Source organism: Protopterus annectens, chromosome 3.part0 (assembly GCF_019279795.1).
Source record: "Protopterus annectens isolate FY-2018-M chromosome 3.part0, PAN1.0, whole genome shotgun sequence".
NCBI lineage: Eukaryota > Metazoa > Chordata > Ceratodontiformes > Protopteridae > Protopterus > Protopterus annectens.
In genome coordinates this window covers 1421256442-1421273934 of record NC_056731.1, presented here as the reverse complement: position 1 = coordinate 1421273934, position 17493 = coordinate 1421256442, and the positions used below count along the sequence as shown (strand labels likewise).

At 40.5% G+C, this 17493-nt stretch overlaps 1 protein-coding gene across 1 annotated transcript in view; it reads left to right on the top strand.

The window, feature by feature from the left end:
- The window catches only part of LOC122796760 (cytochrome P450 7A1), a 710137-nt gene that overhangs the window by 517624 nt on the left and 175020 nt on the right, over window positions 1-17493 (top strand). The gene's annotated exons all lie outside the window — the stretch shown is intronic.

The window sequence follows — 17493 nt, the reverse complement described above, 5'->3', positions numbered from 1 at the left end:
GTGCGTCTCTGCCCTATGCTTAAACAGGCGAGATCGGCGAAAAAAAAATAAAAGTTGTTTTTTTTTTAAACAGTTTGCAATGCCAATGGCCTTCTACTTGGCCATTGGCATGCTTCCTCAATAATATGCAGCCTTTATTTGGAACTGTCATAGCTCCGTTTTGTAGTTTGCAGAAATGTACTCGGTTACTAACCGAGTACATTTCTGCAGACTGCACTCGTCCTGCACGGACAGCTGCCGGCTTTCTGGATTGCAAATTACCCTCATTTGCATGGTTTTCAGCTGCAAATGAGGGTAATTTGCATACAGGAGCTCAGTCCGTGTAGGATTAGTCTAAGAGCTCACTTGCACGTCCCAGGACCTTGTTCCTGGATCGCACGTCAGCCATATTGCCGAAAATAGCTCTTAGACTAATCCTGCATGCAATAAAGGGCTTCATAAATCTGGGGGACTGTTTATGGTAACTGAGGAGAAATAGCCAAGTAATGGAACACTGGAGTGGCTGAGGAGAGTGCTGCTCCTGGAGCGGTAGGGAGTTGCTGCAGGAGGGGCTGCTCTAGGATTGCCCAATCTATCACCCTGCCTAGGGCCCCATTTAACCATGACCCAGCTCTGGTATTTTCCACTGTTATTTACTATAAATGATCAGAAGTTGGACTGACACAACAAAGTGTTAGTTATAAAAAAATAAGCACTTTTGTTCTGTTGTTTTTGACAATACAGGAAAGAAAGGGCTTTTTTTTTTTTACAACTGACATTTCATTGTTTCATTCCAACTTCTGATGGTTTGTGGTTTTCACTGTTATTTAATAATTAATAACAGTCATATTGTTGAACATGTCAGTGCAGTTCTGTGGATTGTGGACCTCAACTGAAGTGGCAGCAGCCCACCCAAGCACATTCTGGGCAGTCATTTGTGAAGTAACAACAGTAAAAAGGATGATGATGATAAAATAAGACTTAATGCAGGCAAGAAACTAGAATAACATTTCTGTTATTGTGTTTTCAAAAGTTAATACAGTTTCTTCCTTGCCTTAACTCATTTTTTTCCTTAATGCAAGTTGTCCCCAGTTTTGTAAGATTTTTATTGAAGCCAAAAACAATTTATTTAAAAGAACAATAAAAAATAATATGTGATTTTTCTTCTGCTTATAAAAAAGTTAATAAAGCTTCTTGCCTGACTTCAAGCCTTCAGTTAGGGTATTTATTATTATTATTTTTCAAGTTGCCCAGTTTTTGTTGCACTTCTTTTTATTTAATTGAACAAATAAAAAAAAATGCAACAGGTCGAGCTTGAAAGTGGTAAACAGCGTTTGCTCACAGTTCTTATTTAAACTTCAGAACCTCATAGCTTAAGGGATAAAGCTAAAAACTTAATGGCCTAGAATAAAGATCAAAGGTCCAAAATCAGTGACAGATCTTAAATATAACATTGTTTTAGCTTTGTTGCTAGAATAATAGATTTTGCATTAGCCTGCATTTTCTGAAGGATGTGAAGTCCAGAGGTTTGGAACTCGTGTCTATCATTATTTACATTTTGCAATCCTCATAAATTTGCCAGAAAATCACACATATGAGGAACAGACCAAAAATATGACACAAAATTAGGGACAGTCAAACATATGCTCTGATCTCTCAACCTCTTAGGGCAAGAATCGGGAGAAAGTGTGAAAGGCTTTAAATCATGGGCAAATTTTAAGCTTTACTCTTGTTACCAAAGAATGGATGAAGGTAAAACAGTTCACACCAAATTACCTTGACCTGGTCAAGCCTTTTGACACAATCCCCTACTCAGGTGTAGTGCAAAAGATGAATAATGTAGGAGCAAACACTTACATCACTAGCTGGATTGCCAACTTGCTCACAGGATGCAGGAGATCAAAACAGGGGAAAAGACCGGTCACCAATGGAGTCCCCTAGGGTTCAGTGCTGAGACTTTTTCTGTTTGTGTTCCATATACATCTCAAAAGTAAAAGGAAATACCAAAGGGCTTTCGCTGACTAAGTTTGAGATGACTGCAAGCTAGGAGCAGTTATTGAATCCCCAAATGACTTGACCATCATGCAGGAAGGTTTGTCCGAAACAATAAGTGGTGCCAGAATCATGAATTGAAACTAAACTCCAAAAAATACATTATCGTATCCTTTATTTATTTATTATTTTTATTTAACATTTGTTAACCAGGATAATCTGACTGGACAGCTAGTGTCCATTTTCAGCAGAGTCCTGTGCAGAAAGGCTCCATACAGTTACAAAATAAAGAGTAATTAATGATAACAGTTATAGGTTACAAAGTGTAAATGATAATAACAGTTAGGAAACATGCTATAGAAAAGTTTAAACAGTTAAAAGTACAAAGTCAGAAATAGAAATATCTGAGCATAGCAGTTTCATGGAATGAGCATAGGAACAATGTATGTGCAAGCCATTTACCTAGTAAAAAAAAATATGTACAATATGTACAGTGAGCATTGGCAGTGCACAGTATTAGTGTACACCAGAAGCATAAGGGAATAAACTCCTTCAATAGGGTGAGGCTTCAGGGAGGTCCACTGCAGTTACATAAATAGTTGGTGTAAAGGTATGATTTAAGGAGGTTTTTGAAAGTGTGAGTACAGTTTTGTAATCTGAGGTCAGGAGGTAGGGTGTTCCATGTTTTAGCAACTTCACGAGGGAAGAGAGATTCCCCATTGCTGTTTTTACATGGAATGTTTTCAGTCAGAGCTTTATTACTGGATTGCAATTGTCTATTAGAATTGTAGAAGTTTGGAAGGCTAGTCAGGGTAGGGTTTTTCTCAAGATAGTATAGTATTTGGTGTACTAGTCTGAGTTGGTGGTATCGTAATAAACTGGAAAATTCAAGCCAATGTAATGAATGTAAGGATTGGCAGTAGTGGGACCATGATTTGGCATTGGTTGCGAACCTGGCAATTTTGTTGTAGCAAGTGGAAAGTTTGTTCAGGTCATGTTTATTTAGGTTTGTTAGAACTGGGGATGCATAAAGTAATGTTGATAAGACATGGGTTCTGGCTATGGCAATTCTAGACTCAGAGGTTAGGTACCTTTTGCAGCGATAGAGGGACCCTAGCTTTTTGTGGACTTTGGAGATAGTTATGGATATATGTTTGTTGTATCTTAGTTGCTGGTCACTTGTAAGTCCAAGTAATTAAGCCTCTGAGACTGGGGTGATGTGGGTCTTGTTGTCTGAGAATATGGGGAAGGTGAAGTCATTAGTTTTTGTTGGGTGGAACAGCATAAGTTGTGTTTTCTTAGGGTTTAATATCAATTGTGATTTATTTAGCCAGTTCTCTATATCCGTACTTTTTGTTGGACAAGGTGGATATCGAATGCAGAGCAGATCAGGGTTGCATCATCAGCGTATTGGACTATTTCAACTTTTGTGGTTGCCAAGTGAAGTTGGTTTGTAAAGATGTTAAAAAGAAGGGGGCAGAGAATCAAACCTTGTGGTATGCCTAGTGTGACAGGGAGTGGGGACGATAGTGGGTTGAGCCAATTTACAGAATGATGGCAGTTGTCTAGGTAACTTTTGAACCAGAGCAGGGTGGGGCTGTCGATGTTGAATTCAGAGAGGCAGGTTAAGAGTTTATTATGAGAAACTGTATCAAATGCTTTGGATAAATCTAGAAAGGTTGCAGAAACTAGCTTGCCTTGGTTCCTGTATGAGTTTATAGTGTTGGTAAAGTTAATTAGGGCAGTGGTGGTGCTATGGGATGGGCAAAAGCTATGTTGAGTTTTGTATAGCAGGTTGTTGAAGACAAGGTGGATGAGGAGTTGATGATGAATGCACCTTTCTAGAATCTTTGATGGGGTGACAGGATCACAATGTGTCGGTAGTTAGAAAGGTCAGTAGTGGGGCCATCTTTGTGGAGGGAAATGATGAATGAGGTTTTCCACAAGGATGGAATGGTGTTTTCAGTAATGGATCTATTAATTAGTAATGAAATGGGGTAAGCTATGGCCCTAGATGCAAGTTGGAGGTATTCGGCGGGAAGATTGTCGGCAGCGAGTGTGGTTGGTTTGAGTTTAGCTAAGAATTTTTGGATAGTTGATGTTGGTACTGGCATGAGTGAGAAGGAGGGTAGTGTTTTTGCCTTAGGGGATTGTGGGGGTTTGGTGGGACTAGTATCATTTATGAGTTTAAGTATAGAGGAGGCAAAATAGTTTTTGAAACTGGAGGCTATGTCTGAGTTTGTACCTACTCTATTGGGTGGGGGTGTAGTGGCTTTTCCTGGCTGGAGTATGTTATTGACTGCTGCCCAGAATTTCTGTGGGTTGGTACTATGTTTCCTTTGTAGGTAAATGTAGTGATTTTGTTTGTCAGTCTTAATTTGTTTTTTGCCTTATTTTGAAGTTCAAGAAAGGCTTGCTTATTTGTGGGTGTTTTGTATTGACGCCAGGTTTTACAAGCTTTGTCCCTGTCTTTAAGTAAGGCCTTTGTGGTTTTCTATAGCCAGGGGGCAAAGTTACTTTGTATCCTAATGGTTCCAGTTGGGGCTAGATTGTTAAGGATGTTTAGAAGTGTGAAGTTAAAGTATTCAACGGCCTTGTCTAGTGGGAGGATTTTGATGGGAGACCAGTTACAAGATTTTAAGGCTTCAGAGAAGTGATCTGTGGGGAACTTTTTGTGGGAAGGGGTTTGTAGCAGGGAAGGGGAGTTATTAGGTTTAAGTTTGTGTCTAAGGATAAAAGTGGGGTTGTGGTCACGGAAAGAGTTGAGCAGTGTACCGCACTGATGGGCAGTATTGGGCTGGTTTGTGAGGATCCAGTCTAATATGGATTCCCTTTTTGTGGACTTATCAATACGTGTGGGTGAATGTATGAGTTGGGTGAAGTTATACAGGTTAATATTGTAGGTGGGTGTTGGAGAGTGGATAGAGTTCCAGTCAATGTTGACATCGCCTAGCAGTATAGTTTCTTGGGGAAAGGAATGGGAAGCATAGTGAAGTATTGATTCTAGGGTGGTCAGGTTGTCGCCTGGGGGTATATAAATCCCGAGTAAGTTTAGATGATTGTGTTGGTTTAAGAGGAGCTTTGCAAATATAGTTTCTGCATTTTTGAAGTCTGGGGATTCTTTTTGCAGAAGATTGAGATTAAAGCCATTTTTGTGAAACAGGGCAATGCCACCACCTCTTTTGTATACTCTGTCAACCCTTAGAATGTTATATCCAGGTGTGGTTATGGAGTTATCCTTGATATGTGGTTTAAGCCATGTCTCTGTAATGAGCATTATGTTAGTTATATAAAGAGATAGTGGAATGCAGTTCTTCTATTTTCTTCATAATACTGTGAATATTCAAGATAAGTGTTAAATAAGTCAGTGAGTCTATGTTTAAATGGAACGTGGGAATTGCATGTGTTATTTGAGATTGTTACTGGGCCAGGGTTTAGGGTGAATATCACCTCCTAGTAGTAACTGGGCTGCTATGGTGGTAATATTTTTAATGTATTGCATTATTACGGAGTGGAATCTGAGACTTGGTTGTTTTTTAGATGGTGAGACATAATAAATAAGTGAGGTGAATTGGATGAAGGATTGACTATAGATGGCTGGGGGTGTGAATATATGTCTGGAGGGGTAGGTAGTGGTAAGGGGAGGGTGAGGGACTTAATATCATTGTAATGTGTGAGTGTTAAGTAATAAGAGGTACTGATAGAGGCTATGGAGGGACATATGAGCAAGGAAACTAGTAGTAAGGGAGTATTGCGATGTTGGGAGTGGGGGTATGAGACATAATGGCAGTCATTGTAGTTCCAGGAAGAAGGTTAGTGTTCTTGAAGAGAGCATGGGTTGAACACAACAAGAGGTAGAGTATGTTACAGGACTAGTAGGAGGGGATTGAGATAAAAGCAGGTAGAGGAAGAGGGAGTAATTATTTAATGATGTTGTGGTGTGGTCTAGAGTGTATGTTAGGGTACGGATTTATATTGTGTGTGATTGGATTGGACAGTGGATGTGGTACAGTGGGTCAGCTGATATGGAGTAAGGATAAATCTGCGAGTAGCGGGGGTGTGTGGGAAATGGGAGCAGGGTAGGTTCATAGGTTCATAGGTTCATACTAGGCTATCTGCCCTAGGACATTTATAAGCCTAGCCAGAGTGTGTGTGGCTTCTGCCACCCCCTGGAATGATAATACTGTGCCCATTTAGGGTTTAGTTTACTGTGCCTCTGTCTAGAAGTGACACAGAGATGACCCCTGGGGTAAACCTACGATCTCCCATCCATTCATCAAGATTTCTCTTGAAGAGAGTCAGTGAGGGGCTCTGCCTAACATGGACTGGGATTCTGTTCCAGAGTGTAGGGAGCCTCTGGGTTATGAATCTGTCCCTCCAGCATGTCCTATTTATTTCTGTGTTGAGGTTCAAGTCTCTCGCTCTCGTGGCTCCGGTGGATTTGGATTTTTTTTAGGTGGAGCATGTCCATTAATTCCGGATTGGACATGGCCTTGTACATCAGGCATAGATCTGCCCTGAGTAGGCGGTATGCGACTGAATAGAGCTGGAGTTTCTTCAATCTGGCAGCATATGACATATGTTTGAGACCCTTGATCCTCTCGGTGAGGTACTTCTGGGGTCTTTCTAACTGCTGCAGGTGCCAGGTAAGGTACATACCAAATGGGGCATTGTACTCAATCATTGGCCTGATAAGGGAAGAGTACAGGGGCACAATGACCTCTCTTGATCTAGATGTGAATCCTTTCATGATGCGGTGGGCAATATAGAAGGTCTTCCTAACCACCTTGGTAATGTGGGTGTCAAATGAGAGGTCACTGTCAACTTGGGTCCCTAGGTCCCTGATTACTTCTTCCGTAATTAATGGATTACCACCTATGTGGTAATTTGTGGGTAGTTTGTTTTTCCCAAAGGGTATAACTATACATTTTTTGGCGTTCAGTTTAAGGCCATGGCTCTGGCACCAGTTATCCATTTCTGTGAGGCCTTTCTGAAGGATGCTAGTGTCCGCTGGAGTATCGATTATGGCACCCAGCTTGCAGTCATCTGCGAACTTTGTCAGCCACAATCCTCCTATGTTTGCTTGTACTTCTGAGAAATAAATGCCGAACAAGAGGGGTCCCAGGACCGAGCCCTGTGGGACACCACTTGTGACTGGCTTAGAGTCTGACATGGCTCCAGCAATTCTGACCTTGTGGGTTCTGTCCTTTAGCCAGTTTGCAACCCATCTTATGACATGTGGGTTTACATTTAAGCTGGTGAGCTTGTCTATGATGCCCGAGTGGGGTATTGTGTCGAAGGCTTTTTCAAGGTCAAGGTAGGCTGTGTGAACTGCCTTACCCTCATCAATGGCCTTAGTTACTGTTTCAAAAAAGTCGACCAGGTTCAAGAGGCAGGATCTGCTCTTAACAAAGCTGAATTGGGTAGGATCAAGTGTCTGTAGGTCCCCAATGTCTTTGTTTATGAGTTCCATAATGATCCTCTCTATAGCTTTGCAGACCAGGCTCGTCAAGCTTATGGGGCGGTAATTTCCAGGGTCCACAGAGGCACCTCCTTTGTGGAGTGGAACCACTGTTGCTGTATCAAGTTATGAGTAAGGGAATGAAATTTATCCCTACAGTTCGTAGCAATGTTTTTGACAACATTAAACAAGTGAAATTATTTTGTCGAAAACTAAATCTGGCTATTTTATTTGACAACAATGGTGATAAACAAGTTAGATCAGACATCCCATCCCTGTGCAGGAAAAGCACATTTATACCTAGTTCTCATCCCTGTATTACGAATTATGAACAATTAGTGTGCAAGGATATCTATAAATTACACAAGGATTTAAGGACTAAGCACAAACAATATAATACCATCCCATTGAATTTAACACCTTCAGAGAGAAAATGTTTAAGTCAAGTGATTTGCAACAGGGAGTTACGTATTATGAAGCCGGACAAAGGTGGAGGGATTGTTATCTTTCAGACGGATCTTTACAAATCTTGTATATCTGATATTTTAAATCAATCAGATACATATGAACCTGTTACCATCAATCAGATTAATATAGGACACAGACGCATTGATATGACTATTGAAGAATATTTAATTGATAGTCGGATTACGAATGAAACATACATGTTCTTGAAGAATGACCATCCCATTTTGGCCAAAATCGTGGGGATTCCAAAGATACATAAAAGTTTAGATCATCCCCCCTTGAGACCTATTATTTCTGGTTCAAAGTCTAAAACTTTCAATATTGGGAAATGGATTGATTGTCAACTCAAACATATTTACCAAAATATTCCCCACATAATGAAGGATTCCTGGAGTTTTTTAGGGAAATTAACCAATGACAAATGGAAAAGCAATCTTATTCTCTTAACCATTGATGTAATCGACCTTTTCCCAAGTATACCCAAAGATGCGGGTATAGAACATTTTTCTAATAGCTTGAGAAAACATTCTAATTTATGCTGGGATAGAGTGTCCCTTTTATGTGATATGATGGGTCTAGTGTTGGAGCATAATTATATTGCTTTCCAAGATGAATACTTTAGACAACTCAAGGGTGTTGCTATGGGAGCCTCTTGTGCTCCCATTTTTGCAAACCTTGTAATGTTGGATTGGGAGGAGGAAGTTGTATTTAAAAGTGAGTTTTACAATCACATGACATTTTATGCCAGATTTCTGGATGATATTTTCATTCTCTGGCATAGCACTCACGAGAAATTGCATGAATTTATGCAATATATTAACAACTCCTCTCATTTTCTTAAATTCACTCACAGTACGAGCAGTACTAACATTCCCTTCTTAGATGTGATGATAGGACTTGACAACAATGGCTTTACGTCAAGGATTTTTCGAAAACCTACATTTTCAAATGATTATTTATTCTTTACTAGCAACCATCCAAAGTATGTGTTTAAAAATATAGTCAAAGGCCAGTGGTGTGGCTAGAATGTCTTCTACAGCCACTGTAATGTTAAATGAACTTGATGTTCTTAAAAATCTATTTCTTACTCGAGGGTACCCACATCAGATGTTAACAGACGTAATTCAGTATGTTTATAAGGAATGGGGGAAGAATTACCCCCCGTTGTTAGGTAAATATGAGGATAAAGTGGATGTTGCTAATAATGAATCCCAAAATTTTAATAGAGCATGTATTCTAACTTATACACCTCATACCCATTATATTCAGGAAATTTTACGTCATCATTGGGATTTAATTATGGCTACTAAGCTAGACCAGATTGTGGGTTGTGAACCAAAATTTATTTATAAGACGGGGACAAACCTTAAAAGATTACTGGAAAATGACAATAGATCTTCAGACAAATCAGGTATGTTTAAGGGAACAAGAAAATGCGGAAGGTGTAAGCAATGCTGTCATATAAATGAAGACAGACACATTAAATTAAAGGACACAAATTCCACCTACATTAAATCGAGATCTGGAAATTGCAACACAAGCCAAGTGGTCTACTTAGCGTTATGTGTGGTTTGTCCTGCCTATTACATAGGCAAAACTGAACGCCCCCTAAAAAAGCGTATATATGAACATTACTATCGTATAAGGAAAATGGATACTAAAAACGCTTTATATAGACACATACAAGAACAGGGGGCTGAACATAAATTTTGTTTTTCAATAATAGACCAACTAAAGAGTCCAGTATATGGTGGTAATTGGAAGATGCGCTTAGCCGCATTGGAAAGTAAATGGCAGATAGTTTTGGATGCCACTAGGTCCCCTGGTTTGAACGAATTTATAAGTATCAAACCTTTTTTGGCATTATCATAATGTTTATATGCAAAACAGTCTAGCCATTCAAACAGGTTTAAAATCAATATAGTGTAGACATGCTGATATCTTTTTGAGTAATTAATTGTTATTATATTGTAGTTTATTATGTTAAGCATTTTTATTATATTAGAGTCATTGTTAAATTAGCATTTGGAATATTTATGAATGTGTTTTTATCATTGAGTTTTTATTAATGAGTTTTTAAATGAATGTACAATGGATGGTACAACCGACTATGTCATAGGAAATTGAGGCATATACCTTTTAAAGTTTTGGCGGTTTTTTATATTAATTGATGTCAATTTGAATATATAAACCTGCTATGAAGTCTGTTTGCATTAGTTCTGAAGAAGGCTGAATTGTCCAGTCGAAAGCGCTTAACTATCACTATTGTGGATTAAACAACTTTTTTTATACACTCCGTGTACGAGCTGCAGTGTTTTTCCGGTTCCTAAAGTGTTGCACTGTTGCTGTATGCCATTCTTTGGGTACGTATCCTGTAGTAAGGCTAAGATTAAACAGCAGCCTTATGTGCGAGTTTAGTTCCTCTTGGAGTTCATGTAGCACGCAACCCAGGACACCGTCTGGTCCCATTGATGCTGTGTTTTTAGCTTTGGAGAGGGCAGCTCTCACCTGGACATCTGAGATGTCAGGGAGGCTACATTCAGCTGGGATAGATATTTCTCCTTTTGGGGGGGAGGGAGGGGAGAAATTTGCACTGAACCTGTCTGCCAGTATGTTGGCAATATCTGTGGGTTTAGTGTATTTTTTGTCATTTTGAACTAACTCTGAGCATATCTGGGAGTTTCCACCCAGGTTTCTAACATAACTAAAGAAGGCCTTGTGATTATCTTTAGTGACTTTTATAATTTTTCTCTCAAAGTTGGCCTTGGATGATTTTATGAGTGATCGTAGTTTTTGCTAGTACTGATCAGAGATGCCTTCCCTTTTTGGGATTTTGCTCTGTCCTGTAGTAGCTTCCTCCTCCTGTTGTAAAGTTTGTTTATGGCTGGGGTCCACCAGACAGGATGCCTGCCTTTGGGGGAAAGGGTCTTGGTTTTATTTGGGATTGCATGATCCATGCATTCTTGAAGGTGTCCGTAGAAGGCGTTTATAAAGGATTCAGCGGTGTGGGCTGTGGTTTCCACTGGCCCAGGGGCCTTGAAGGATACCACTTCAGTCTTAAGAAGTGTGAAGTCAGCTTTTGAGAAGTTCCTCACTGTGGTCTTTTGTGCTGGGGTGGGGCGGATGTGGATTTCCAGTGAGATTAGTTTATGGTCTGATCTCACCAGTGAGGGGTATACTTCCAGTGTGGAGCATTGTGTCCCCATGTTTGTGATGATCAGATCTAGTATATTTTCTCCTCTTGTGGGAGTGGTGACTAGTTGTTCCATCGCATTTGAGTTTATGAATTCTAGGAACGTTTGGGCTAGGGTGTTGGGGCTTGAGTAATGCTCCCAGTCTATGTTTGGGTAGTTGAAGTCTCCCAATATGATGGTATTTGGAGAGACATTCATACTCTCCAGTGTCTTCAGGAAGGCTGAGTGGGGTTCCTGAGTTTGAAAGGGTGGTCTGTAGCATGCTACAAACTGTAGGGCAGTTTTGCCTACGGTTAGTTGCACATGGATGGTCTCCAATGCTTTGTGCATTGCCACTATCCTGGAGGTGTGGGTGTCTTTGATGAATATGGACATTCCCCCTCCCTTTCTGGTTCGGTCCAAGTTTTGGGGCCGAAAAGCATGATATAAGGTATAACCTGGTAGTGCTGGGGTGCTCTCAGGAGCCTTGAACCAGGTTTCAGTCACTGCACAGACATCGATGCCCTCCATACTGAGGAGGGCTTCGAGAGCCTGCATCTTGAGGTTTAGACTTCTGGCGTTGAGGAGCATTACCCTTAGTTTTTTCCCACTTGTGTTTTCTAGGGAGGTGGGTTTGTCTTTTGAGCCTTGCCTAAAAAAGGCACTATGGGGGTGGCAAGAGCCTTTGCCAATATCCGGAAGCCTAGGGGTGACAGGTGCAAGCCATCCCTTGCGAAGCAGCATGGCTTGTCAAGCATGTCATCCCAAGCAGACAGACATTGGATCCCCCTAGAATGACACCAGTAATTGAGCCAATTATTAAAGCTGATCATTTTGTCTTTGTACTGTGGCATCATTCTTGGTGAGGGTAAGATGCTGCTCAGGGTCAGGGTCATACCAGCTTGGGCTACATAATCAGAGAGCTCCTCTATGTCTCTTTTCATGTAGTCCAGGGAGGTACGTCTCAGGTCATTCACGCCGGCATGGACAATGCCTGAGTCATATTTGTACTTGCTTTGGAGTGACCTGAGTGCTTGTGTTATGTGGCGGATTCTAGCACCCATCAGGCAGCTTACTGTAACCTTTTCCTTGTTCAGTCTGGTGAGCAGGACGTCAGTGTGTCTGACTATAGAGTCACCTATTACAAGTGTATCAGGCATGTTGTTTGGCCTTAAGGGCTGCGAATGTTTGGCACACTGACTTTGAGAAATATGTGTTGCATGTGTGATGTTTTGAGGTAGTGGTTTATTGGATGTCTGCTTTGGAGGCCTCTGTTGTTTTGGTAGATTTTTAATTAGAGCCTCCGAGTATGTCTTTGTGGGTTTATGTGTTTGGTTTGCAGTTGTGTTTGGTCTATGTGAGACTGGGTTTGTGGGGTGTGTGGTTACCTTCTCCTCCTGAATGGTCTTGCCAGTACTGAGTCGAGAGAGCTCAGCCTCCACTTTGGCTATATAGTTGCATCTCTCACATATATTTGTATTTGTTGGGAGGAGGAGAGGGTTGTCTGTGTACATGAGGCAGTTGTAACATTGCCTCAAGATTCCCAGATTTACCAGCTGAACTGGAGAGGATGCCAGTAATTGACCTCTCGACATGCTAGAATAGTGTAAGGGATTGCTGAGTACTGAGTCAGAAAAGACCTAAAGGGAAATGGGTACTCAATGGGATTGTAGGTGGATGTAGTGCTTTCTTTTGTTCAAGAGTGCTTTATCTGTGTAAAAATGCTTTAGGATCAAGTGCTGGGCTTTTTAGATAGAGAATAGACTGATTTTATTAAAGGTAGAGCAGTTTTAAGGGAAAAACTGAAGAGCAGACTTGGCGGAGCCAGAAATAGTTTAATTTTGTTTAACTGGCGCCACGCTATGTGCACTATCACGCAAAGCCGCGCAAACGTGGATTTTTATACAGGGAACTTCAAAAGAGCTACAAATGGTCCAAAACTACCAATTACTACTAGATCTTGTGCTGAGGTCACTCCTTCAGGGACAGATAGGCTGCTCAAGGCTCCCCACTCCCACTGGTGAGCAAAGAAACTTCCTTCTATCCAAGTAAGGCAATGGGCAACACAGGAACTATCCCAAAGACCAGAATACAGCAAAGCCTGTATACTGGACTATTCTAGTCAAGGAAAGGCGGGAAAACAAGGATATTTTTTTGTTTTTTTGTAAGAAAACTACAGAAAAATGCAGGGAAACAGCAGTATATTAAATGCACAGGCTAGCGCACTTGAGTGGGCAGCCTCAACAGTAAAATTAAACAAACAAAACTTTAACTTAAGTGCAGGTAATAAAAATGCTCAATACAGATAAAATAGCAGTTTAAACTTTGTTTACAGCAAGAAAAGAAGGTTGCACAGGTAGAAACAGCAAAAATATACTTAAATCTGGAAAGTAGTCACTTTTTCAGTTCTCTGCTGCTAGCACCACTCTGCAGGACCACGAGGAGCTGTTGCTGAGTAGTATAGTTGAAAAAAGCACTCAGAGGCGGATTTTTATACAGGGAACTTCAAAAGAGCTAGAAATGGTCCAAAACGACCAATTACTACTAGATCTTGTGCTGAGGTCACTCCTTCAGGGACAGATAGGCTGCTCAAGGCTCCCCACTCCCACTGGTGAGCAAAGAAACTTCCTTCTATCCAAGTAAGGCAATGGGCAACACAGGAACTATCCCAAAGACCAGAATACAGCAAAGCCTGTATACTGGACTATTCTAGTCAAGGAAAGGTGGGAAAACAAGGATTTTTTTTGTTTTTTTTGTAAGAAAACTACAGAAAAATGCAGGGAAACAGCAGTATATTAAATGCACAGGCTAGCGCACTTGAGTGGGCAGCCTCAACAGTAAAATTAAACAAACAAAACTTTAACTTAAGTGCAGGTAATAAAAATGCTGAATACAGATAAAATAGCAGTTTAAACTTTGTTTACAGGAAGAAAAGAAGGTTGCACAGGTAGAAACAGCAAAAATATACTTAAATCTGGAAAGTAGTCACTTTTTCAGTTCTCTGCTGCTAGCACCACTCTGCAGGACCACGAGGAGCTGTTGCTGAGTAGTATATTCAAAAAAAAAACACTCAGAGGCGGATTTTTATACAGAGAACTTCAAAAGAGCTAGAAATGGTCCAAAACGACCAATTACTACTAGATCTTGTGCTGAGGTCACTCCTTCAGGGACAGATAGGCTGCTCAAGGCTCCCCACTCCCACTGGTGAGCAAAGAAACTTCCTTCTATCCAAGTAAGGCAATGGGCAACACAGTAACTATCCCAAAGATCAGAATACAGCAAAGCCTGTATACTGGACTATTCTAGTCAAGGAAAGGCGGGAAAACAAGGATTTTTTTTTTGTAAGAAAACTACAGAAAAATGCAGGGAAACAGCAGTATATTAAATGCACAGGCTAGTGCACTTGAGTGGGCAGCCTCAACAGTAAAATGAAAAAACAAAACTTTAACTTAAGTGCAGGTAAAAAAAATGCTCGATACAGATAAAATAGCAGTTTAAACTTCGTTTACAGCAAGAAAAGAAGTTTGCACAGGTAGAAACAGCAAAAATATACTTAAATCAGGAAAGTAGTCACTTTTTCAGTTCTCTGCTGCTAGCACCACTCTGCAGGATCACGAGGAGCTGTTGCTGAGTAGTATAATCGAAAAAAAAACACTCAGAGGCGCATTTTTATACAGGGAACTTCAAAAGAGCTAGAAATGGTCCAAAACAACCAATTACTACTAGATCTTGTGCTGAGGTCACTCCTTCAGGGACAGATAGGCTGCTCAAGGCTCCCCACTCCCACTGGTGAGCAAAGAAACTTCCTTCTATCCAAGTAAGGCAATGGGCAACACAGGAACTATCCCAAAGACCACAATACAGCAAAGCCTGTATACTGGACTATTCTAGTCAAGGAAAGGCAGGAAAACAAGGATTTTTTTTTGTAAGAAAACTACAGAAAAATGCAGGGAAACAGCAGTATATTAAATGCACAGGCTAGCGCACTTGAGTGGGCAGCCTCAACAGTAAAATTAAACAAACAAAACTTTAACTTAAATGCAGGTAATAAAAATGCTGAATACAGATAAAATAGCAGTTTAAACTTCGTTTACAGGAAGAAAAGAAGGTTGCACAGGTAGAAACAGCAAAAAATATACTTAAATCTGGAAAGTAGTCACTTTTTCAGTTCTCTGCTGCTAGCACCACTCTGCAGGTCCACGAGGAGCTGTTGCTGAGTAGTATATTCAAAAAAAAACACTCAGAGGTGGATTTTTATACAGAGAACTTCAAAAGAGCTAGAAATGGTCCAAAACGACCAATTACTACTAGATCTTGTGCTGAGGTCACTCCTTCAGGGACAGATAGGCTGCTCAAGGCTCCCCACTCCCACTGGTGAGCAAAGAAACTTCCTTCTATCCAAGTAAGGCAATGGGCAACACAGTAACTATCCCAAAGACCAGAATACAGCAAAGCCTGTATACTGGACTTTTCTAGTCAAGGAAAGGCGGGAAAACAAGGATTTTTTTTGTAAGAAAACTACAGAAAAATGCAGGGAAACAGCAGTATATTAAATGCACAGGCTAGCGCACTTGAGTGGGCGGCCTCAACAGTAAAATTAAACAAACAAAACTTTAACAAGTGCAGGTAATAAAAATGCTCAATACAAATAAAATAGCAGTTTAAACTTCATTTACAGCAAGAAAAGAAGGTCGCACAGGGAGAAACAGCAAAACAAATACTTAAATCTGGAAAGTAGTTGCTTTTTCAGTTCTCTGCTGCTAGCACCACTCTGCAGGACCACGAGGAGCTGTTGCTGAGTAGTATAGTCGAAAAAAAACACTCAGAGGCGGATTTTTATACAGGGAACTTCAAAAGAGCTAGAAATGGTCCAAAACGACCAATTACTACTAGATCTTGTGCTGAGGTCACTCCTTCAGGGACAGATAGGCTGCTCAAGGCTCCCCACTCCCACTGGTGAGCAAAGAAATTTCCTTCTATCCAAGTAAGGCAATGGGCAACACAGGAACTATCCCAAAGACCAGAATACAGCAAAGCCTGTATACTGGACTATTCTAGTCAAGGAAAGGCGGGAAAACAAGGATTTTTTGTTTTTTTTTTTGTAAGAAAACTACAGAAAAATGCAGGGAAACAGCAGTATATTAAATGCACAGGCTAGCCGGCTTGAGTGGGCAGCCTCAACAGTAAAATTAAACAAACAAAACTTTAACTTAAGTGCAGGTAATAAAAATGCTCAATACAGATAAAATAGCAGTTTGAACTTCGTTTACAGCAAGAAAAGAAGGTCGCACAGGTAGAAACAGCAAAAATATACTTAAATCTGGAAAGTAGTCACTTTTTCAGTTCTCTGCTGCTAGCACCACTCTGCAGGACCACGAGGAGCTGTTGCTGAGTAGTATAGTCGAAAAAAAAACGCTCAGAAGCGGATTTTTATATAGGGAACTTCAAAAGAGCTACAAATGGTCCAAAACGACCAATTACTTCTAGATCTTGTGCTGAGGTCACTCCTTCAGGGACAGATAGGCTGCTCAAGGCTCCCCACTCCCACTGGTGAGCAAAGAAACTTCCTTCTATCCAAGTAAGGCAATGGGCAACACAGGAACTATCCCAAAGACCAGAATACAGCAAAGCCTGTATACTGGACTATTCTAGTCAAGGAAAGGCGGGAAAACAAGGATATATTTTTTTTTTTAAGAAAACTACAGAAAAATGCAGGGAAACAGCAGTATATTAAATGCACAGGCTAGCGCACTTGAGTGGGCAGCCTCAACAGTAAAATTAAACAAACAAAACTTTAACTTAAGTGCAGGTAATAAAAATGCTCAATACAGATAAAATAGCAGTTTAAACTTCGTTTACAGCAAGAAAAGAAGGTCGCACAGGTAGAAACAGCAAAAATATACTTAAATCTGGAAAGTAGTCACTTTTTCAGTTCTCTGCTGCTAGCACCACTCTGCAGGACCACGAGGAGCTGTTGCTGAGTAGTATAGTCGAAATAAAAACACTCAGAGGCGGATTTGTATACAGGGAACTTCAAAAGAGCTAGAAATGGTCCAAAACGACCAATTACTACTAGATCTTGTGCTGAGGTCACTCCTTCAGGGACAGATAGGCTGCTCAAGGCTCCCCACTCCCACTGGTGAGCAAAGAAACTTCCTTCTATCCAAGTAAGGCAATGGGCAACACAGGAACTATCCCAAAGACCAGAATACAGCAAAGCCTGTATACTGGACTATTCTATTCAAGGAAAGGCGGGAAAACAAGGATATTGTTTTTTTTTTTTTGTAAGAAAACTACAGAAAAATGCAGGAAACAGCAGTATATTAAATGCACAGGCTAGCGCACTTGAGTGGGCAGCCTCAACAGTAAAATTAAACAAACAAAACTTTAACTTAAGTGCAGGTAATAAAAATGCTGAAT